Source organism: Aythya marila (assembly GCF_965140915.1).
Source record: "Aythya marila genome assembly, chromosome: 32".
Classification (NCBI taxonomy): domain Eukaryota; kingdom Metazoa; phylum Chordata; class Aves; order Anseriformes; family Anatidae; genus Aythya; species Aythya marila.
In genome coordinates this window covers 533,634-558,015 of record NC_139073.1, presented here as the reverse complement: position 1 = coordinate 558,015, position 24,382 = coordinate 533,634, and the positions used below count along the sequence as shown (strand labels likewise).

At 45.7% G+C, this 24,382-nt stretch overlaps 2 long non-coding RNA genes and 1 pseudogene across 3 annotated transcripts; 1 reads left to right on the top strand and 2 right to left on the bottom strand.

Annotated features, from left to right (window-relative positions):
• The first annotated feature begins 453 nt into the window (after positions 1-453).
• Positions 454-1,811, top strand: LOC309889097 (E3 ubiquitin-protein ligase RNF114-like; annotated as a pseudogene). Its single transcript has 2 exons — positions 454-1,458; positions 1,673-1,811. The product of its transcript is annotated as an E3 ubiquitin-protein ligase RNF114-like (transcript).
• A 3,269-nt stretch (positions 1,812-5,080) lies between these two features.
• Positions 5,081-8,729, bottom strand: LOC309889099. Its single transcript, XR_014319190.1, has 2 exons — positions 8,638-8,729; positions 5,081-7,983 (listed from the first exon to the last, which is right to left on the bottom strand). It is a non-coding gene; the product is annotated as an uncharacterized lncRNA (long non-coding RNA).
• Positions 8,730-21,581: 12,852 nt separating this feature from the next.
• Positions 21,582-23,380, bottom strand: LOC309889101. Its single transcript, XR_014319192.1, has 3 exons — positions 23,058-23,380; positions 22,068-22,111; positions 21,582-21,959 (listed from the first exon to the last, which is right to left on the bottom strand). It is a non-coding gene; the product is annotated as an uncharacterized lncRNA (long non-coding RNA).
• Positions 23,381-24,382: the final 1,002 nt, after the last annotated feature.

Here is a 24,382-nt window from a genome sequence, read left to right as displayed (position 1 = left end):
GGGAGAACAGGCCAACCCCCACCTCACTACAGCCTCCTTTAAGGTATCTGTAGAGAGCAATAAGGTCGCCCCTGAGCCTCCTGTTCTCCAGGCTGAACAAGCCCAGCTCCTTCAGCCGCTCCTCGTAGGACTTGTTCTCCAGGCACCTCACCAGCTTCGTCGCCCTTCTCTGCACCCGCTCAAGTCCCTCGATGTCCTTCTTGTAGCGAGGAGCCCAAAACTGAACACAGTACTCGAGGTGCGGTGTCACCAGAGCCGAGTCCAGGGGGGCCAATAACCTCCCTAGCCCTGCTGGTCACACTGTTTCTGATACAAGCCAGGATGCTGTTGGCCTTCTTGGCCACCTGAGCACACCGCTGGCTCATATTCAGCCGACTATCCACCATCACTCCCAGGTCCTTCTCTGCCAGGCAGCTCTCCAACCACTCATCTCCCAGCCTGTAGCTCTGCTTGGGGTTATTGCGCCCCAGGTGCAGGACCCGGCACTTGGCCTTGTTGAACTTCATGCAGTTGACCTCAGCCCATCGGTGCAGCCTATCCAGATCCTCCTGCAGAGCTTTCCTACCCTCGAGCAGATCGACACACGCACCTAACTTGGTGTCATCTGCAAACTTACTGAGGGTGCACTCAATGCCCTCATCCAGATCATCGATGAAGATATTAAAGAGGACCGGCCCCAGCACTGAGCCCTGGGGGACGCCACTAGTGACTGGCCTCCAACTGGACTTGACTCCATTTACCACGACTCTTTGGGCCCGGCTATCCAGCCAGTTTCTAACCCAACGAAGCGTGCGCCAGGGCCGTGGCCGTGCGGCGGCTGCCGGCGAGATGGCGGTGGCAGGGGGCGGTGGCGGATCCTCGGCATCCTGCACACCCTCCGCCTGCGGCCTCGAGTGGCCCGACCCGCTGGCGCGCCTCACCTGCCCCGTGTGCCTTGAGGTGTTCGACAGCCCCATGCGCGTCCCCTGCAGACACGTGTTTTGCACACCATGCCTGCAGGAGTGCCTCAAGCTCAAAAAGCCAGTCTGTGGTGTCTGCCGCAGCACCCTGGCGCCTGGCAGCAGGGCTCTGGACTTGGAAAAGCAGTTCGAAGCGACAGAAAGCACTTGTAATGGCTGCAACAAAAAGATGTTTCTCTCAAAGATGCGCAGCCACGCAGCTTCTTGTTCAAAGTACCAGAACTATATCATGGAAGGTGTGAAAGCTGTGACTAAAGAACCACTCCACAACACCAGGAACTTCCCCAATCGCTTCACCTTTCCTTGTCCATATTGCAGCAAGAAAAGCTTTGATCAAGAAGGACTAGTTGAGCACTGAAAAACATTGCACAGCATGGATGCAAAACAAGTGGTTTGCCCAATTTGTGCCTCGATGCCGTGGGGAGATCCAAATTACAGGAGTGCTAACTTCATGGAACACCTTCAGAGACGACACTGGTTTTCATATGATACTTTTGTGGTACGTGTTTCTTCATCCTTGGAATACGTGAGCCTGATGACTCTTAAAACCCAGCTTTTTTTATGTAGCCACTACTGTAAAATGTAGTCCTTGCAGATGGTATAATGCGAGAAGTTGAATTACTGTTAAGTCAGAGGAGGAGACAGCTGGTTTTGTGTTGTGTTAACCAATATGGCCCTGGCAGTAAAAGAATTTCTGTACCCTTTGTTCATAGGATTATGATGCTGATGAAGATGATATGATGGCACAGGTTTTGATGCGTTCTTTGCGGGATAAATAAAATAAAAAAGAAGACTAATTGTCAAACCAAGCTTCCATGAGAGGGAAATGGCCAGCATTCTTGCACTTCTCCCTGTCCATGCCAAGATGAACTCAGGCATTCAGAAATATGGAAGACTTTAATCTTAGTTTTGAATCCCCATTTGATCTTTTGGTATCATTCTTGTTTTTTATTAATATGACTATGTTGTTCAACCACGTAAGGCTAATTTTCTTTTTTGTTTCACACAAAGCTTATTTATAGGTCAGTGTGGAGGAGACAGTTCTGTTTTCCTTCACATCTGCCTGTTTTCTGATTGCTTTCTGCCAGTTGTGCTAGTTTGACTAAAGCCAGAAATACTCCAAATTGACTGGCATGAACTAGCTGGTAAACCTCTTCTTCCCCTGATCTTGTTTACATTTCTTAAATGATAGTATGAGAGGTGTCTTTGTGGCTCTTTTCCTTTAGTGAGACCCCTAGGTGCTAACTCACCAGATTAGTTCCTGTTTCAACTGGCCTATGATGCCTGTGATTTCATGATGTTTACCAGTGTGTGAATTCTCACAGGCAGCCTCTCAATTATATGGAAAACATGTCTTCAGTATGTCTTCAAACTGCAACATTCCTTAGCAAAAATGTTTGAAGCTGAGTAAGAAACTAGTTCAAAACACTTTAGTTCTATACCTGATGACGATTTTGTTCCATACTTTGACCATAATTTCTAGCCTGCCTGGAAAACAGAACTTTGGTGTTAGCTAAAATGCATAACTTTCAACTGTTATAGCAAATATTAATCATTTGTTGGCCTTATTAAACTGGTGTTTAAAAAATCGGTTTTCTAGGAATCTTAAGCCTTATGCTTGTAGGGGAATTCAGAAGCTTTTTCAATATCCGTATCTTATGTCAACTAAAAATTTCATATATATATTCCTAGTTGTTCCATCCCTCAAGGCAAGCTGGTAGCAAAACTTATAACCCGTAGCACTTGCACAGCACTGCCTTCTGCATTGCAGATTCTAACAAGTATTTTGAATTCCTGTTTTTACTTAAACGTCGCTAAGGTAGCTGAAGCTGTACTTAGATTGTTTTCCATATACATACAGGATGGAGGTATAGCTTTCAAAGAAAATGTAAAATATAAACAAGTTTGAATTCATAGACAATGGATACTTGATACTCAGTTATACACTTTCATTGTAGAGTTTCATTTTTAGTTTAACACTAATTGCACGGTCAATATGCTGAGATCAAGCAGTCTCAGAGACCCGAACAGAGCTTGGAAATTGGAGTAGTAGTGCTGAGATGTCTGGTCTCATTGAACTTGGCATGCCTGATTGGAGCAGCGGACCTGCATCACCACAGAACTGAGTACTAATCAATTTATTTGACCAATAAACTTCACACTCTGCAGACTGCAGCATAGCCTTACCCCTAAGAAATGAAACGCACCCCAGCTAAAACATCTTGATTAAACTTTGTGTCCAGCAAGTTTGTGGCTTCTAATATATTTAACTTGGTTTTGGTGTGCTTTCCCTAATGTGGTAAGGCTGGTATAGATTCTCACTGAGGTATCTGCTTGGTGACTGCAATCTTAGTCTTAGGGAAAAAATACATCAGTGTGGGAAAAGTACTGTGTTATGGGGTTGGTGATTCCTAATGCTTGGTCTGTGAAGAGATTACAATGTGCTAGTGGTTGGGTAGGGATTTCTAGGTTCTGGCTATGACAAAGTTTTGTGATAAAGATTGGCCTGAGTCTAGATTTCTGCAACTGTTCTAAGTGCACTTCCATGCAATTCTGACATTCATAGGTATTACAGTTTTGCACCTACATAAAATCTGCTTGATCTTTGGGGAATGAAAAAAAAAAAAAAGGATGATGACCTGTTTAATTTACTGTGAACACGTTAATTTATCCTGAAAACTTGTAACTCAATGCCAAAACAGGTGATTCTAAACGATAGTTGAAACCAATTTACTAAGCCTGATATCAGCAAGTGGTCTGTGTTAACTTACCTATTTTTTATGTCTTAAAATGAGTCTTGTCCTTAAAAAGCTTGTCCATTATGACTACTCATGGAAGAAAGTCATGTGGAATGGAACAAAATTTACTGAACCGGTAAGTAAAACCTATATTTTTCTATTAGTTCCATTGTTTCAACTCTTCTGACGCTTATGGACAGCATAGATAACAGAGGGGAGATTGTGGTAATCGGAGCTACCAACAGACTGGATTCTATAGATCCTGCTTTACGAAGACCAGGACGCTTTGACAGAGAGTTCCTCTTCAAATTGCTAAATACAGAGGTGAGAACTTAAATTCAACATTAGTGCTACCATGGCAAAGTCCAACTTTATAGGGAAAAAAAAAAGACAACTTGAACAAAAGAGTGATATGTGGAGACACTGCCTTGTTCCATGGAGGGCAAATCTGGTACTGGATATATATGGTCAGAATGATACCACCAAGTAGTTAGTTCTATAACCAAACCTTTCATTTCCAAAGTTGTACCTGTTTACTTAATTATTTAGTCCACTTGGGCGCTTTCATCATGAAGTTGTGTTTTTGGTCTCAATCCTTCACTTATGAATGAATAGGGGACGTGTTTGCATTTGATTGTGCCCCGGATCAGTGATAGTAGTTTGAGTCATAATTTTGTCTTTTTTTTTCTTACTAGGAAATTAAGAAAGAAATCTCAGCCTTCTGGTCCGACACGTAGTCTTCAACATACTTTTTACTCTCCAGAGGCTTTTGTTGCACACTGTTCTGTTATTTGTAAGCAATTTAGTAAATAGTATCTCATATAGGTATATAAAATTTCATATATACGTATTTTAAGATATTTTAAATAAATTCGTTTATTTGACCTTTCTTAAATATATTTAAGTACTTTTATTTGATATTTTTGTTCTATATATGTAGCTCTCTTTTTATTATCCTATATATATATAGGATAATAGAGAAGTGAGAAACAAAGGAAAGAAACCAAAAGCACCTTCCCCCCCCATCCACCCTCTTCCACCTCCTGCCCCCGAGCGGGGGGGGGTCCCATTGGACCGCGCGGCCCGCCCCTCGCCGGGGCCCCCGCGATCCGATTCGTGGAGGAGCCTCCTGCGGTCCCGCCCCTTCGGCCCTTCTGCGGTCACGCCTCTCCGCTGTCAATCACAGCCGGACCCGATTCTGAGTGGGCAGCGGCGCGGGGCGCATTGTGGGGGCCGGAGCAGAGCGGTCGCCATGGAGACGGGGCCTGGTCCCGCTCTGCGAGCCTGACCCCCGGCCCCTGACCTCTTCTTGACCTTTACCAGTGACCCCGGCCCCAAATGAGACCCCCCAAGGCGTCCCCATTGACTCCCCAGTCAGTAGGATTGTAAAGTACGAATGTTTATTCAGCGCAGGGCAGAGCGGGGGATAGTCCCACCAAAGACGTGCGCACCCGACGTGGCAACTTGCCTTGCTTATCTGCAGCAAAGAGTTACGTAGGCCTGAAGTTTCACAACGCGCCCGTACCTATTCATAGCCTGTCCCCGCTTCGTCTTAAAATGAGTCCCAAGCAGTCATTGCTGGAAACTCCTCCCATCTGCGCTTGCGCAGTGTGTCTTGGTGGTGGTCGTCGGGGGTCGTGGGGATGAAGGCTGGTGACTCTTCCTCGTCACTGCTCCTTGACCTCTTGTCTCTGCGCAGACTCAGTTGCTCCTTGGCTCTTGTCCATCCGCAGTGTAATACACAATAAATGTTTGTTCATTGTCTTTTGTATTATAAAAACAAGGAGTTCTGTTTGAGGAACGGGAGTTGTGAAAACTCCCTGCTGAAGTAAGGAGCTGTATAATGCTTTGCTAGACACTATGAAAATTCTTTTGCTTAATGTAACAAAATAGAGAACCCCCTCCCCTTCTCTCCTTCTGCATCTCAGTAGCCTCTTTTGTTAAAAAACCACTGCTGCAAAGCTCATGTAACCATCTCCTGATAAGTTGTTAAACTAGTGTATCAACATCCTGCCTTCCTGTCTCACGCTGGCCCAACATGACCAAAAAAAACAAAAAACAAGGTGAACCACAACGCCGAGGAAGACTATGGCCTTCATCTTCACGACCACCAGAGGGACAGAGACGACCCCCTAGCAACAGTGCGCGCAGTCGCAGAATATACCAGATGTGCTGCGTAATCCCGGAATTACCAAAATATAAAAAGGGACCCTGGCGGGGGTGAGGTGCGCGCCGTTGGCGGAGCCGAGACTCCCCGGCCGCCCAGCGCTGTTTTCCTTGCTGTTGCTTACTCAATAAATTCCTTTCTATTATTAATGCAATGCTCTCTGAAAATTAATTAAGGGGGCAACTTCTACAACCCTCCTTCTTCTCCTGCCTTCTTAGAAGCTGACAAGTTAGCTGTCTACAAGAAAGAAGCGGAGAGCTTGCACAGCATTCTGTCCTTCGTCAGCAGCACGCAACAGGTAGGTGTGGCCTTGCCATGGTGGCTGTGCCTGTGTCTCCTGAGGGTCGCGCAGCTCTGCTGCCAGGATGCTGGCGGGCTGCTGGCGAGGCAGAGCTGCCGCCCTCCAGGAGCCCCGCACAGCCCTGAGCCCCTCGAGACTTTGGTCCTGCTGCCGGCCATGGGTCTCCCCTCTCACACTCCCCGTTGGTCTCTCTGACACCCGGCTGCCAGGATAAAAGCCAGAAGATGAAGTTCCTAAGGAGCGTCATCAGCGTCTGCAGAACCGCCAGAAACTGCGGCCTGTGGAGCGGCCTCGATGCCTTCTGCAGCAAATACCAGCTGGCAGAGCATATTAAGGTGAGGGGACACCCCCTGGTGGCTCTGGGAGGGGTGCAAGGGCAGGCTGTGGGGGCGGGACTCTCGAGGGCTTTGGCGGGGGCAAGCGCTGCGTGGACACTCAGCTGCCCCCGACGGCCTTGGGGCCATTGAGAAGCCCCGCCAGCGGAGAGCTCAGCAGCAGGAAGGTGGCAGGGCGGCCCTCTGGGTGCCACAGCTGGCTGGGGGCACTGGGGCTCCACCGGCCCTTCTGACCTGGACCAGCTCTGCTGGCGCTGCCGAGCTGTGCCGCCCGATGCCCGGTGCCATCCCGGTTGTGCTGTGCAGGTGCTGCTGGAAGACGAGCCCTTGGACGTTCTGCACACAGCGGTGCAGCAGCAAGCCATGCTTGCACTTGGCCACTTGAGGTACGTGCCCAGCCCCTGCTCTGGCCCTGGGCCCGGCTTCCAGGCTTCCCCTGTCTAGGCAGCAGCCTGGCAGTGTCGGCCGCGGGGCCGCTGCTCGCCAAGCCTCGGGGCTTCTGGAAGGTGGAAGGCAGCCCCCATGGCAGGGACCGAGGCCCCGCAGTGCTGCGTCCTCCTCCCTGAGGCCCTGAGGCCCTGCTCCCAGCACCGTGACAACAAGGCCCCTTGCTTTCTTTGCAGCTATGTCAAGCCAGTGCTGGAGGGCAAGAAGAGCATCCTGCTCGTGTGCTTCAATAGCATCTTCTTGCTTCCTTCACACGAGCATTTGGAGGGCCCGAGCCGTGTCAGCTACTTGGAGGTATGCTCTGGGAGAGCTCTTGGAACACCCATCCCTCTGGGTTGGTCCCTGGCTGCTCTGTGCTGAGATCTGTGCAGATCCTGGCAGAGGGAGAGGGACTGGAGATCCACTGCCACCCCTTTGTTGTCCTTGCAGACCCTGGACGCCATGGACCGCATGCTGAAGCTCTTCATCAGAAATTCTCCCGTCTCCGGCTTCAGTGAGCTGCAGGACATCTTGCAGGTCTGCCACTTGCCAAGAGCAGTGTTCCCAGGGGCGCTTCCTCACCCGGAGGGAATTCAGCATCCACTCCGGAACGGACAGGCCCTACTGCAGTGCCACGCACAGGCAGCACAGGGCAGGAAGGGTGCCCGCCTCCCTTTGGGGAACCGGGGGCTGCCCACTCAGGTCTTCTGGCAGCCCCGTATCCCACGGGGCCACTGCTCGCCAAGCCTCGGGGCTTCTGGAAGGTGGAAGGCAGTCCCCATGGCAGGGACCGAGGCCCCGCAGTGCTGCATCCTCCTCCCTGAGCCCCGCACAGCCCTGAGCCCCTCGAGGCTTTGGTCCTGCTGCTGGCCATGGGTCTCCCCTCTCACACTCCTGGGGCAGTTGGTGGGATGGCTCCTCCTTTGCCACACTTGCGAGAATAGGCAGCTACGATGGGAGGCTTTGGATGCTCTTCATTACCTCTTCCGATTCATCCAGAAAAACAGTAAGAGAAGCTGTGTTGGGCTGCCCTCCCCTCCAGCCGAGAGGCTCCCCCCTAAAAAAACGGGACTGGCTGGATACCCCTGGTGGGGTGGGGGGTAAAAGGAAAGGGTAAAAAGGGGGGGAGGAGGAAAGGAGGAAATAGGGTACAAGTGGTAGGGTAAAAAGAGGGGGTATGAGGGGAAGGGCAGACGGATGGGGGCAAAAAGGGGGAGGGCAAGAGGGGGAGGGGGGCAAGAGGGGGCTGGTTTAAGGGGGGGGGAAGGGGATACCGGGCGCCAGGGGCAGGGGGCGGGGCCGCGCGGCCGCCATTTTGTGGCGTCTTCAGAAATGGCCCGGCTCCATTTCCGCCAACCGGACAGGAACCGGGGGGTCGACCGGGAAAAGGAGAGGATGAGGGGTAGCACCAGACACCCCCCCCCCGCCGTCATGTCCCTCCCCCTCCCCACCCCCCCCAGGCCTCTCCCTCCCCCCTCGGCCGCCCCCACCTCCCGGCGCCTCACAGCTGCGCCCGCCAGTCGGCGGGCTCCCTCCGCTGAACGACGCGCCGCTCGGCCAATAGGCTGCGGCGCCCCCTCACGGGAGGCGGGCCCAACATCTCCCTGCCCCGAAGCGGCCGCTGAAGCCGCCGCCAAACGCCCGAGCCCGGCCGGGGAGGCGGCGGGACGGCCAGGGAGGCGCCGCGGCCCGGGGCCGGCCCCGCACTTACCGCCGTAGCCCTGCTCCATGGCGGCCGCCCTCCGCCCGCGGCACCGCTCCGCCGCCCGGGCGCTCAGTGCGCAGCCGCGCGGCGCCCGCCGCTCATTGGGCCCCGCCGGCCCCTTCGGCCCGCCCACGAAGCGCTGCTATTGGCCGCCATCCGCGTCGGCCGCTATTGGCTGAGCTCGCCCCGAGGCGCGGCCCGGACGCCGATCCCATTGGACCGCGCGGCCCGCCCCTCGCCGGGGCCCCCGCGATCCGATTCGTGGAGGAGCCTCCTGCGGTCCCGCCCCTTCGGCCCTTCTGTGGTCACGCCTCTCCGCTGTCAATCACAGCCGGACCCGATTCTGAGTGGGCAGCGGCGCGGGGCGCATTGTGGGGGCCGGAGCAGAGCGGTCGCCATGGAGACGGGGCCTGGTCCCGCTCTGCGAGCCTGACCCCCGGCCCCTGACCTCTTCTTGACCTTTACCAGTGACCCCGGCCCCAAATGAGACCCCCCAAGGCGTCCCCATTGACTCCCCAGTCAGTAGGATTGTAAAGTACGAATGTTTATTCAGCGCAGGGCAGAGCGGGGGATAGTCCCACCAAAGACGTGCGCACCCGACGTGGCAACTTGCCTTGCTTATCTGCAGCAAAGAGTTACGTAGGCCTGAAGTTTCACAACGCGCCCGTACCTATTCATAGCCTGTCCCCGCTTCGTCTTAAAATGAGTCCCAAGCAGTCATTGCTGGAAACTCCTCCCATCTGCGCTTGCGCAGTGTGTCTTGGTGGTGGTCGTCGGGGGTCGTGGGGATGAAGGCTGGTGACTCTTCCTCGTCACTGCTCCTTGACCTCTTGTCTCTGCGCAGACTCAGTTGCTCCTTGGCTCTTGTCCATCCGCAGGACCAGTTTCTGCCAGTTTCTTAAGACAGGCTCCCAGTCTTCGTGGGAGACTGACCTTGGGAAGGGGCCCACGGCTTCTCGCTTTAGGTAATTTGCACGGGACAGGGCAGGAGTGATTCAAAGATCGAAGCCGAAATTCCTTTAAGTGGTATATTCTTTATTGCAGCGCTGGATGCACGGGGGATCTCTCCACCTATCGTGCATACTCAAAGCAGAAAGCAGTCTTGAATTTATACAATCAATCTATCAATATTCTACAAGCACCTATACATATGCATTACCTATCCCCGCCTTCCCTCGCTTCTCATGCCAATTAGTCTTTTGGCACCTTGCGCCTGCGCAGAGCCTTCCAAGAATTGTGGGCAGGGGTCTTTGGGACGTGGGCAGGGGTCTTTGGGAGGAAGACCCCGAGTCTTCCTCACAGTGTACTTTTCACCTTTGGTCAGGAATCTGCTGAATTGGCATGTTTCTTAATTGCAAGAGCTGGTTGTTGCTAATTCTCCCATTTGTTGTATCTTTATAATGAATTCCAATGTCCAGTTTCGAGATTTATAGTCCTTACAATATGGGATGTACAAGCGGTTGTTAAAGCCATTGCGGATAAAGGGCTTCATTCTGCAATGATCTCCACCCTCATAGATGGTGTTTTCGGGGGAGACAATATGCTCCTGTTTGATATAAAACAAACTTGTCGACTGATCTTTGACGGGGGGGGGGATGATCATTTTTAAACAAGAATGGGAGGACAACTGTATGCTAGCCTGCAGTGCCTAATGGGTATGGACCCAACAGTGATCACCCCCCAGGCGCAAGCCCAGGGCCTGTGGGCCCATGGCAACGCTCCAACTTCCAGTGGAAAATGCTGCCTCAAGGAAAGATCAACTCGCCTACTGTTTGCCAGATCACAGTGGCTTGGGCGCTGGCACCAGTTCGGCGCATTGACCCGACCGCGACTCAGAATAAAACTAATGAAAACTGAGTTTCTGTTCACAGGAACGGATCATCGGACACCCCCGTAATCTGTATACCCCGGTGACAAGAGAAGACAATAAGTCAGCAAGCGTCCTGTCTAAGCCTGAGAGTTCCACACTGGCAGAATCCAGACAACAGCGAAGCGACCTCCGTGGGTGGGGGGCTGCGATGCCGTTGTGTGATCTTATCTTTGGACCTTGTATACTAAATAAGCTTGTGTTGTTTGTTAAAAGCTGGTTAGAGAAAGTTTACATTATGTTGGTAGAACACCAACAACTACTTTAAGAGTGTATTTACTCAGGGTTACCAGTTACCTCCTAGTTTTCTCCTGGTTATTGTGCCTTATGTTTTTTATTTAAGTTATGATGTCTACGTCTTAAGATTGTTATATTTTAGCTAATTTGGTTGTGCATAGGGAGGGGGGAAATGTGGGTAGTTAGGGTCTGGCGGCCGGAAGATGTCGTGCTGTACGGAAAGGTGGAGCCCGTCCCTTGATGGACAGTAGCGTGTGGGCTGTGATGTAAGCAAGCGGAAGAGGCGCTATGGGCCTCGGGTATATAACCCCATGTGACTCGACAATAAACGCCATTTGCCATCCAGCACGTTGGTGTCTGTGAGCCGATGGACCGAGCGGCCTGGGGTTGGTCGCCGTGCCGTTCCTGAACCAGGTCGCCACTGCCCCCTGAAGGCAACACATAAGTTAGTGATACTACTGAAAGAGTTGTGGTTCAGATGTAGATCTGATTTCTCCTAAGCACGCTGAATTCACAGCTGTTGATCCTCCAGAGGAGGCTTTGCAATTGAACACGTGGAGAATAGGTAAATTTCCCGCTGTTGTTTTCCTCTCCTCTTGTTTTGTTTTGTTTTGTTTTTTTCCTAGTAGCATAGGCTTAAGACTCTGAAGAAACGGGCTGCTTTTTTTCATTTCCAGCACTGGCTGTTCCTCCTCAGTCCCGCCTTGTATTTTTTCAGTCATAGGGTATGTGAATGTAAATTCTTGGGAGAGAGGTAGAAAACTCTGTTTCAACTGGTGTTTTTTTCAGCTCTGTGGGGAGAACAAATAGGGTGGTTTTGAATATTCTGGCTCTCATTCAGAGCAGCATGTGGAGGGAGAGAGATGCGTTTGCTTTTTTAGTGCAATGGCTTCAGAAGCAAGAGGGGAAAAAACACTTTCTCTGGGAGCTGGAGAAGGTGTCCTAATCACCGGAGAGGTTTCTAAATGGCATATCTTTGCGAGTGTTCTGTAGTCCGGAGGTTTTTGTTTGTTTGACTTTGGAAGGTTTTCCTCTTAATATTCACGTCCTTCAGCAGAAGTGAGAAATGTGATCTTATTTTGTGCAGTGTCGCGGACCCTCCGAAATCTGCTGGGAATGATGAATACCTCGCACAGTACCAATGTGATGACGGTGGAGAGAAGGAGAAACCAAGATGATCAAAAGAGCGTGACCTCATTTCAAAAGAAAACGTTTTGTCCGGCAAAGAGTCTTGTGAGCCTGGTGAGAAATTGTGGCAAACTTCCTCTTTCAAGTCTGACACTGAATGTAGCTCTAAAAACCTTTCCTCCTCAGCTATTACAGAGAGATGCCAAGATACAAAGGACGAGACTAAAAACACTGACAAAGGGCGTTACCAAAGCAAGAGGGAACGTGCTCCTACTGAAGAGAAGGAGAGTCCAAAAGCAGGTCCTTCCAGCAAGAGGAGGTGCTCTCAGAGCATGGAAGTTGTTGAGCAAAAGCGTCACAAGCAGGAGTACTGGGAGGGAAGCAGGTGCAGAGCTTTCCCTGCTGAAAGAAACAGCCCTGAGAATGGCAGACGAGCAGTCAAATATTCAAAGTACAGATCTGGCAGTGGAGGAAGATCAGAACAAGGTAGCAATAGATATTACCGATCCAAAGGGGAAAGAAGTTGGAGCAGAGAAAGATACTATCGAGATGAAGCACGGAGATGGGAAAGATGTAGCTATTAGAACGATTACTATTCACCTCATGCGACAGGAGACAGTAGAGAGAGAAAGTTCTCTCACGGAGATGTAGCCCTTGACAAATCGACTGCAACTTAACTACAGCAGGTCACATAAGCGTTATCATTACAAAAGCATATGGCCTCACGGTTCCCTCTTGAGAGAGGAAGATGTACGTCGCTTTAGCACACCCCGAGCAGACTTGCATCGTTGCTCAGTACTTCAGCAACATTCCGGAAGACATTCTCGTGAAAGACATGCGCTTCCACCTGTGTCAGCTCATTTGGAGAACTGTCGCCAGAAAAATGAAACAGAAGGAAACAGAAAAAGAAAATATACCCGTGCAGAAGGTAGTGAAAGTGAAATAGAAAGGAAAGACAGAAAGATAGAAAAGGAGCTTTTAGGTGGTGAAAAAAATGCAAAAATATCACAAGTTCTAGAAGAAAAAGAAGTCTAAAGATAAACATGGAGAGAAGGATTCTAAGTAAGCAAGGATTCCAGCATACTCTGCATTTTTTATCCTAATTCTTTTCTGGGTGCTTCTCATGTCTTCCTTTTTTTTTTTTTTTCTCCTTTTTTTTCTTCTATTTTTTTCTTTTCTTTTCTTTTTTTTTTTTTTTTTTCTGGTAGTTTCTAAGTTATTTAGATAGCATCAGCTGACTGGGGATCATGTTGTTAGGTTGATCAGTGAAGACGTGAAAGCTATTGTTGAATTGTGTCAGAGCTTTGGACCACATAATTCGAATCACATCCGTACACCATTCTGGATTAGGTTAAAAGTTTTTTTCTGCTTGCACCTATTCCAGAGCTAGCCATTGTTAATGATCTGTGTACAAACCAGGACCTATGGTCCTTCAATCTGAGGGCTTAAGTTTGCTGCATCTAAAGTAAGTTGCGTGTGCACATAGCACCACAAAATAGCTGACATGCTGCAAATCATCACCTGTGGTAAAATAAATCAAGTTTCATATAGGCAACAAGTGCCACATCTTTTTTTTCTCTTTTTAACTTGCATGTTTCTTTCAGACTTCACGATTTGTGTTTCTGTGCGCTCCACTTTGACAATGCCAATCGCAAGCGTAAAAGAAGAAGAAAAAGGAGAAGAAGAAAAAGGAGAAACACCAGGAAAGCGAAAGGCTCCTTGGAACACTTAGATCATTGTTTCCAGAAGATAATGTGGGAGAAGAAGGAAGAATGCCATCCTCCAGATGGCTCTTCATGTGAGCAATGCAGAAGCGAGGGCAGTAAACAACCTTACAAGGAAAGGAAGCCTTCCAGCGCAGGCGAAAGCAAGAAATACAGCTCCATGGCATCCAACGAGTATATTAAAGGTAAGCGGCCGCAGTGTGTTTGAGGAATTCCTTTTATATTAATGTAGAGATTATTTCAACCAGTCTTGAAGTGCTTGATGACTTAACAGTCTGCAGATTTATTATCAAATCAAAAAAAGCCGACTTGGTAGACTATTTTTTTCCCAGTTTTGAATGACCACTAGGAAGAAGGTTGTTCCGGCATCAAACAGGATCTTGGCTTCACCCGGACAAGCACTATCACCCATTTTCATGGCACTTTTTAAAAGATCAGTAGAGAATATTTTACAAGTTGTGCAGAAGATCTTCCCGTATGCACAGCTTGCGCTAAAGGAGGACTGACAGCAAGATATAACCACAGCATCCACTTCTTTATAATTCCTCTAAAGCAAAAACTTGTGGTTTGTGCAATCAACTTAAACCTTTCAGACATAATGATGGTAGAATTTTATTTTTTGCATGTGCATGTCTTTCTTTTGGGCATGTCTGGAATATAACGCATAGGTTTTATTGTGGATTCGAAACTGAAATGCCAAATGGAAGCTCTGAATGACTCAATACACAGTAAAGGACGATGCGTTCTCTACTGAAGCATCCTGCTTCTGATGGCAGCTAAGATAATTAGCATTTGTAGAGGTTGACTTGAGGTTTGAAGTATAAGGCACCTATTTTTCTTTCAAAAATCAAAACTCAGATCTTTGGAGGGGAAGCATTTCTAGGTCAATGTTTCTAATTCCTTTCTGAAGAATGTCAGGACCAGGATACAAGTATAACTGGTCTAAGCTAAATATTGTTTTAGCTATCATCATTTTTAACCAGTCTCCTAATTTAAATGTTTGTGGATCATACTATACATGTGCACGTGAGATCAATTAGCATTAATACTTACTAGACGAATGGAATTCTGTGACCATCACATCCTTTATCACCGTGCTTTCATTGTGGGAACCTCCTCCAGAAAGAAATGTTCTTTTTTTTTTTTTTTTTTTTAGTTATTTAGCAACTGCAGAAATTGTTCGTAATCTCCTTTATTCCAAGGGGGAGAAAAAAATCACCAAGAGTAGCATACCTTATCACATCAGTGATACCACATCAGTGGGACTTAGTACAGCTTTGTAGGGCCTTGTGCCATCTCCTTAAATCTGTGGTGGGATGAACTCTAGGAAATAGCTTTCAGTGTGTGCTCTCAAATGAAGAAAGGGTTTTGGCACTTATTTAGAAGCTGTATTAATGGAAGAGAAAGAGACAAAGGCTATTCAGGAAAGTTAACAAACCTCTTTTGCCTTTCAGAGCATTTCAATCGTATTTTACAAGATGATATGTTCGACAGTGATGACGATGCATCCTTGGTTTCTGGAGATGAATTAAAAGATGGAATGCCTGACGGACCAGAGAAAAAACGCCTCTGTTTCAGCAGGTAAAGAAAGATAGATCCCTGTTACGTTTAAATTCTCAGGTCTGCTGAGTCTTTTAAACAGTTCCAGCTGTTAAAAGTGCGAGGGGTGGTAGACGAAGGGGTAACATCAAGTTTGTGTGTTGAAGAGGTGCTTGGTATTCACAAGAAGAAAGGGTGAAGGGACTAAAGTAGTAATGAAGTTGCTCTGAATAACTAAATTGAAAAGCGCAGGCTTCTCTTCCTAAGCCAAAGTGATCCGTAGACTACCAGAACACGTTGACTTAATCCATGGCGTTCTTTGAAAGACTCAAGACCACATAAATGTCCTGTCTGTCCTTTTAGCTAAAAATACGCCAACTTTATGGGTTTGTGTTGCCACCTTTTGCCCTTGTGTTTTCCAGGATTGTTAAACCAGTAGTGAATTATGTAGCAGAAAGAAAACTGAGAAATGGCTTGTTAAAACACCTTGAGAAAAATTTGAACGGTGTCTTTATTTGTTAAGCCACCAAGTTGTGTTAATCTTTTGGTATTTTAGTATGGAAGTCATGCAAGCCCACAGTTGGAAAGTTAGATCATGTTGTTGCAGCTGGATCAGTTATTTTTCTCAGTTTCTATTGCTGTGCTGTCCAGAAGATTTTCTGTGCTTCAGAGCAAGGCTAAGTCTCTAGCATCTTTGATTTAAGCCAGCAAAGGTACAGCCTGATTGTAGTGGGGAAACAAATGCTCCTAGCAAATTTATTTCCTAGTAGTAAAGCAAGATTGCAGGGATATTAATTTGCAGTCTTGGTTTAGTAAAGAATAGGAAACACAAGGGAAGAAGATGAAACATTTGGGATGACTGAATAACTTAACTGGAAATCTTACATGTATTTAATATACCACTGCCATTTGGATTATTTGGGGAGGGAAAAGAAAGTCTATAGGAAAAGTACTTGGAACATCTGTGTGTCTGTCTATTCAGCACCTCATTTATAAACTTGTTTTCTTAACTCTTGTTCTAGGAGTGCTTTCTGCGAACCAACATCATGCCGGCCCCGTCTGCTAATAGTAGGAAAAGAAGGGTACGGCCAGGTTTCTTCCGTGGCACCCGCGGTGTTGCACGCTTTGGAGAAGTTTCCCGTTCACACCCTGGACCTTTCTGTTCTGCTTACAAATGTTGCACTGCCAGAAGAAATCTGCGGACACGTACCTTTTTATTCTCATCGGATTCACTGACTGTATGTAAAGGATCAATCGAGTTGCAAGTAAGGTGAGCAAAATTCATTGGTAATGGAGGTGGCCTTGTTTTAATGTGCTGGGATGTTTGCTTCTGTCTGAAAATCCCCTTTTCTTTTAGACAAAACCACAAACAATCTGAATGTTGTACATGTCCACATTTTCCATACTCAATTTCACAGTGAGGATGTTGCTAGCAGCTCAGAAAGCTGGGCGGTGTTGCTAATAAGCATCTCTTTGTGGAAAGAAATGCTGCTCATGTCACTGGGATCCAGAAAGTAGTTCTCATTGCCTCCTAAGACTGTGTGCTCCCAGTAGATGGCTCTGTACCAGACTGCATGTCGGCTACTTTTTGTAGCCTTCTTTTAAATTATATTAGTAAGGCAACCAAGGTTTGGGGCTTCTGTTTATTTTGTTTTCACACGGACATACACAACTTGTGCTGTTGCAGTATGTGCAATAAAAGCATTAACATTCACAAAACACTTCATTTGCACGCTGATGTGGTTTTAACTAGAAAAAATGAACAGATTTGGTGTTTTTACGTTTAGGCAGGAAATCCATTTTATTGTTTGGCATCACTACCTCAAAATATTTTTACCTTTAGTGGAAAAGTTTGAGAGCCATACAAGTAAGGACAGACATGTTACATGACTGAATACTGATGTGTCCCATAAGAGGGACATTTCCTTTCTTTGTTATGTGATGATTGTGGCTGTGGCCATACAGCTACGGTGTCTAGCCACTGCCTGAATATATCCTTCCCATCTTCTGACTAGAGTTCTCCGAATACTGATAATCTGAAAGGGTGCACAGAGAAATTCCTTATGTGAAAGGATGCTTGCCACTCTGTTCACGTAGTTTCATTTCATGGGGCAGTCCAATGGCTATGTAGCTATGTATTAACAGGTTATTCTATGTGTTTTAGTTTTCTTACCCAAGCTTTCCTTTTCAGTAGCTGATCCGAAATGCTCAGAAGACAGCACCAAGCATAATTTATGTCCCAGATATCCATTTATGGTGGGACAACGCTGGACCTGCCTTGAAACTTACTTTTCTAACTCTACTACATAACATTCCAGCATTTTCGCCAGTTTTGCTGCTTGCTACGTCTGATGTATGTCACTCAGATCTCCCAGAAGAGGTATTTGTCAATACTTTTCTTACTATTTCTTCAGTGTCTTGTAATTTATGAATGCTTTCAGCATCAAAATGCTGTGCTTTGTTAAATGCATGCTGTTATTACTCAGGCACCCTAACAAATCACTTAAAATTTGCTTAGAGAAAAAGAATACTGTGAAAGCATCTGCTTAAGGTTTTTTCTGAGTCAAGCAAGTGACTTTCACCCCTTTCTCATGCATGCAAATAATAAATTAATACAATAATTCAGGTGGCTACAAAGTAGTTCAGTCAAGAATATGCAGTGCTTGAAATGACAAGAGAATGTCTTTACTGAAGAGATTTCTTCTGACAGTCTGCCATTCCATGCTATGTTGGGTAAACTGCTAATAATGCAATTTAGTAGAGAATTGAAACACTTTGATTAAAAAAAAAAAAATCAGTTTCTTTCTTCAGATAGGCCAAAGCTTTCCAAGCTGGAAAGCTGAGTTCCAATTTCTGCTAAAGTAACTTTGGAATCGAATTCTAGTTGTAGTCCTAAATAAACTGTAGTAAAAGTACGTGCAGGACTTCATTGACTTCTGAGAGTTTACATTAAGGGAAGGTGCCCAAAACAGGACCACGCTGTTCTCATTCTGATTATTTTGTCTCAGTTATTGGGGGAAGAGAACGGGTCTAACCTAGAGGTGTTTATTATCAACTGCTTTGAAAGTGCTTGAGTTCCCACAGAAGTTTTTGTACAGGTTGTAAATTCCTTCTAAAATAAGTAGTGAAATTCCTTACCTACCTTTTAATACTAGAACTTGAACATGGAGGAAGACGTAGAGGTACTAGCTACTTCAGACACCTTTTGGTAGAGAAATAAAAACTCAGCAAAAAGCCCTCACTTGTCTGCTGAAGCCTTTCTCTTCCCTCTATAGCCATAAAGGTTCTAAGTAAAGGATGCAGCAAGGCAAGTAAATACAAAGGAGGCGCTGTTGGATGTGGTGAAAGCCATTACTTTATCAGTGTAGCGTACAATCCCTTCAGCGAGCTTTAATTCTACAGGTGATTCTTAAAGGCGATATTTGAATTTGCCGTGCCAGCCTGTGAAAATGTAGCCTTTTAAGGCCAGGAAGATAACTTTTTTCAGTTTGTGTTCTTCAGGTTATTATTAATTTGAAAAGGTACTCGTCTTTTTGGAATAGAATATGAGTTTTTGTGGCCTTAAATCTGAAATGTCTTTCCTCCTTCTGCTTTAGATCCCAAAATTATTTAATAAGGAATTTGGAGAAGTGTGCAATATTGAATTGTCTGGTAGGGCAGAGAGAGCAGCTTTTTTTGAGGACCTAATTCTAAATGAAGTGGCTAAGCCTCCTGTAAAGAAAAGAGGTGAGGAGGATATAAGAAGTACATCTAAAACTTTCCTATCAAAGTTACTAGCTCTTTGGGCTTTGCTTTGGTGGTCATTTTCTGTCAGTAATTTGTCATATGTCATTTTGCTGACTCTCAAATGTCTCTTATGGGATTATTCGCTGAAAGCCCTGGTTTCATTCTAAAAAGCCAGTCCAAATGCCAACACAGTTTGCTCGTGAAAAGGCTTTGATACGTAGGCATGTCACAGCACTGAAAAGCACGGAGATCTTTCCTTATAATTACAAACAGTATTTACAGGACTACTTGAATGAAGTCTAAAGCCCTTTCTTGGACTGTCAGTTCCTGTGGGAACAGGAATAGGAGCAGCAGTTTGTAAAAATAAGTTTTGAGGTCCTGTTCTCTGTTTCATCTGGAACTCCTCAATAGGAATCAATCATAAGTGCAGTGTGTTTTCTTTTTCCTCCAATTGGCTGCTTATATCCCTTTTTCTCCTTAATTTATTAGATAAGCCTAAACTAGGGGCGTGTATTTCAAAGACAGATGTAACTTGAATATACCTGCGGATCAGCAAAAGTCCTCTTCATGTGGGCATCCACTGGCTTTTCTTCCCCTTTTCTCCTAGGTTCTTGAGCTGTGAAAAATCTCGACAAATACATATGTCCTCATCTGAACTAGTCATTAGGCTCCTCTTCTGGTCTGAGGGAAGAAATCAGCACCTCTCGGCCCAGTTATCTCATTCTAAAGTAGATGCCTGCAATAGGTACTTCACAGGTGCAATTCATGCACCTTTTCCTCAATGTCGACAACAAAGAAAATGTCGGATGGCTTGCTCAGCTTTCACTGTTGTGATTTTCTGCAGCAAAGTGAAATAAATCTCCCACCCTCAGTGTTTCTTCTCTACCATGCACGTGCTTCTGACCTCCCTACTTCTTGTTGTCCTCTCCTAGCAGCTCTAATGCCAGTTGAAAGAGCCCTTCCATTTTTGAGAAGCAAACTGGTTAATTTCAGCATCTTCTGATGCATCGCAAATGTTCAGAGTTTTTAGGAAGTCATTTATTTAAAGTTTTCAGAATAATTTTGGTAGACAGTGTGCAAGGTTAAGAAAACCCCTGAATGCTTGTATTTGATCTGCAGGTACCTGACTATGCCACAAGGATTAAAGAGCCGATGGATCTTTCAACAGTTCTGACTCAAATTGACTCGCGCCAGTACCTCGCTGCAGGAGACTATCTGAAGGACATTGATCTAATCTGTAACAATGCCTCAGAGTACTACCCGGATCAAAGATCTACAGGTGAGGATGTGCTTTTTAGCCCTAGTTTAAAATATCTGTCAGATGTATAGATGGATAAATGCTGTGTGTGGACAATAGACTTCGGATGGATGAGATGATTTTGGACATCCACAGAGAACATCTCTTACCACATTGTAAATATTTTATCATTTTGCTACTTGGGTATGGAATTGTGATACAAGTGTTCCCAAGGAACTAGTGCTTTTGTTTTAATTAACTTCGATGTTGTTATGCTGAAAATATTCACTGAGATAACCTTTTGGAACCAACCTATGAAGAAAGCAATTTTTTCTGTGATCAAAACAGTTTCATTGGTTGGTAGACAACATTCAGTTAAAGTCTGTAAAATTTCAGATCGTCACAGCGCCTATGTTTTGCAAGACACTGCATATTCAATGGCGAGGAACGAAATGGATACAGAGTTTGGACGACTTTGTGAACAAATTAAAGAATCTCGTGAGAAAAGAGGTACATGCTTTAACGCTAAGGATTTGAAGACTTGTCTCTGCATTTGTAACTGAAAATGCACGGCAAAGATCTTTGGTATCTATTCTTTATTGCAAGGTCGCACCTCTCCAGCGTGTGCTCCATGCGACAACTCCAAGTCACCACGGCAGAACCCTGCTACTGAAGACGAGAAACCAGAGGAAGAGAGTAATGAAAATGAGGAGATGCCAGCGGCACCTGTAGATGCCAGTACACCCATTTCTAATGGCAAGTTGCATTTTATTCAGCTGCTCTTGTCATTCATACCTTCTCTGTTCTTGAGGCGCAACAGGTGTCTCTGATGCCTGGCTCTTTATGGCAGAGGTATTTTGTTTTCAAATTGACTTCCAAATGGGAGAGAGAAATCCAGAGGTCATTCATTCAATATAGTGATGAATTAAAGTTCAAAGAAAGTTGGTTCATTTGATGTACTCTTACTGGAACTTCATTTTGTAAACAGAACGACCCCCCACTCAAGGATATCACAGCTTCCCTCCCGTACTAAAAATGATAGTACTCACCCTTTGTAGGAGCAGCAATGTGAAGAAGGTCAAGGGCAGTAAGAAGGGTTCAAAGCTTTGATATAACAAGCCTTACACTTTTTTTGACAGAGCTCCTAATCAGCATCTTTCGCAAGGTCTGGAGATGGGAGAAAAACTCAAACTAGATTTTAATTCTAGGATGTATAATGTCAAGCTTGACTGTTCCTCTGAACAGTCAATTGAATTTAAATTTTTTTAATTTAAATTAATTAGTTTATTTTTTTTTAATTTAAATTCAATTGAATTTAAAGTTTTGAATTTAAATTCCAATTGAATTTATGAAAAAAAATCCAATTGAATTTAAAGTTTTTTTGTTGTTGTTGTTTTTCACGAAACACTAAGTTTATGTGAAAGGTTTTGCTGCAATATCTTTTTGCCAAGGATATTAAGCTTAAGTTATCCACAAGAAAATGGTGGGGAGAGGGAAGCTTCAGTTTTGAAAGCTTTTTTTTTTTTTTTTTTCCCAGGTTTTTCTTGAGCACAGCAGCGTTTAAGTGTCTGCCTGCCATTAGTTGCCCCACTACCAAGTCAGGAGGGTTAATTAAACTTGCGTGAGGCAGAATTTCTTTATCTGAATCTACGTGGTTTGCATAAATATATTCTTATTTCCTTCTTTCCCTAGGATTATTCTTCTACCAGTATTGAATGTTTCAACGGACACCGTTTAAGATCAATGAGAAAAAGCATCCTGCGGTGTTCAGTCTCCAGCTTTGAAGAAAGTATGGCGATACTGAGGGGAAATGTCAAGAGAAGACGCTTTTCAAGGTACTGTATTTCTGTATGTTCAATCTCTGTTCGATCTGTAGATTGAAAAGCAAGAGAGAAAGCATGTGCAGTGAGTTGTGGCCTGATAAACCTCTGGCTAAAATCAGCAGAGGCCTATGAGCATGCTGATGGCATACCAGTACCTTAAAACTAGAATCCCTCTTCTCAGTGGAAGTCTTCTGCTTTTCTAAAAAAAACATGTTTTTTTTTTCCCAAACCCCTTTGAGGTGTTGTTGTGGTGTTTAGCTGCCGGCCGGGTTAAACCACACAGCCCTTCTCCAACCCTCCCACCTCCCTCTCTGGGATGGGGGAGGGAAACGGGAAAGTGAAGCCTGCGAGTTGAGATAAAGACAGTTTATTAAGACAGGAAAATAATAATAATGATGATGATGGTGATAATAGTACTGCTAATAGTAATGTGTACAAAACAAGTGATGTGCAATGCAGTTGCTCACTACCCACTGACCAGTGCCCAGCGTAACCCCTAGCAGCCCGGCTGCCCCGCCCTATCCATGGTGCAGCGTGTTGCCATAAGGCATAGAATTCTTTGGCCAGTTGGGGTCGGCCATCCTGAGTCTGTCCCCTCGCAGCTGTTGCTGTGCGCTGATTCTGATCGCTGGTAGGACAGTGAGACACCGAAAGGTCCTTGGCTTCTTGTAAGTACTGCTCTGCAGCAACTGAAACATCGGGGTGGTATCAGCACTCTTCTAAACATCCTTTCACACTTCCTAAGCCAAAACATAGCAACCTACCCGCTACTAGGAGGAGAACTAACTCTGTCCTAACTGAAACCAGGACATGTATCTTTTCCACTTGGGTGCTATTGCTCATAATTTTGAGAATTCAACATGAGCAAGCTAGGAAATGTGGGTACATACAGAACCGCGTGTATATGGTACGCAACAGACTTGGGATGTGGATCCTGCGTGAGGCCTACAGGCTTCTCTTTGAATACCATGGAGAACTGGCTTGTAAACATGGTGAAATTTCCCATCCTTGATGGGTCTAATACAACAAGTCTTTTCTCCCTTCTCTCCCCTGTCCTCTTTCTTAATGTAGGCAGTTGAGAAAGCCAAAACTGGAACGAAAAAAAGAATATAACGCAGGTAAGTGGCTGTAAGTCCCCGGGATACCTATTTACGCTGGTTACTGAAGAGGATGGCACTTGGTCACTCCATCGCTTTCATTTGGCCCCAAAGCCTTCTGTAGTCATCTGAATTCACTCCTCAGTGACTTTTCTGTGAAGAGAGGTAGGTGCAAACAGGAGATTTTATGAATTCCTTGGGGAGGGAGCAGTGTGAATTGCAGCTTCGTAGGCACAAAGCAAACTGTTCTAATTGTGCAAAGTAAATTGATACTTGGTAAGTTCAAACTTAGTTTTATAGTTGGCAACCACAAAAGTAAACCTTAGCTGTGATCCTACCAGCACAGTGGTGTAGCTCTTCCCTTCCCCTTGTCCTCTTGGCTCTTTTAATGACAGTGCAAGCAACAAACCTGTGCCAAAGGGTGCTGTATAGTAAACAATGGGCAGGCTTTTTTCTAAAAAGCACGAGTTTGAGTTATGTGGTGTTTGGGTGTTTCTCTTGAAACGATGCTTACCTCCTTGAGCTGTTAGATCATAATGCAGGAAATGAAAGTGCTGCATGCATAAACAGAGTAATCAAACATACACCTCTTAGGAAGAGGCTTGCAATGTCATAGTGTTTGTTTTGAGCACTGTTAGATACAGTTTGACATGAATGGAGTGAAAACACCTTAGAGAAAGGTGTTGATTGTTCTCACTTTTCCAAGACAGAAATAACTGGAGTAGATTTCCCTCCTGCATGGAACAAAAGTTGCACCTTTTTTTTTTGTCTGGCTAGCTTTCAGTCTCTTTAAGAATTTCTCTACAGGTCACAGTTTTAAGTAGACGGTTTAAACGTGCAGAGCGATAAGTAAGTGGAATGCAGTGGTTGTGACAACAACTTCTGATCTGAAATGTAAAGAAAAATCAATCCACTTCAGGGTGCCTTTTTTGTTTGTCTGTTTCCATTTTACAAGAGCAACGGTGAAATAAGGAGAATCCCATCTTCACTGTTTCAAAATACTTTGTTTCTGCGTTTCAGTCACCAGAACATTGAGGAGTAGAGCTGGTGCAAAAACTGTGAGACGAGTCCACGGAGAAAACAGGGACTTGGAGCTGCGCCGCAGCTGTAGAGTCGGACGCAGTCGGTACTCTACTACTAACTCGTCCATTCTATTTGACAAACTTATAACAAAGTAAGTCATCTTTTCTTGCAGACCTCTTAAAATGATCTTTCTTAGCAAGCCTTTGCACTATGGCATGATGTTGGCCTCGACTTGCTCTGTATTTTGACAGCAAAGAGGTATGGCTGCTCCTGGCATTGAGAGTTCAATTTGTTGAGTTTTCCCCATTTGGCAGTTTTCTTAGCATCAGAAGTGCCTTCATTTTTAATGA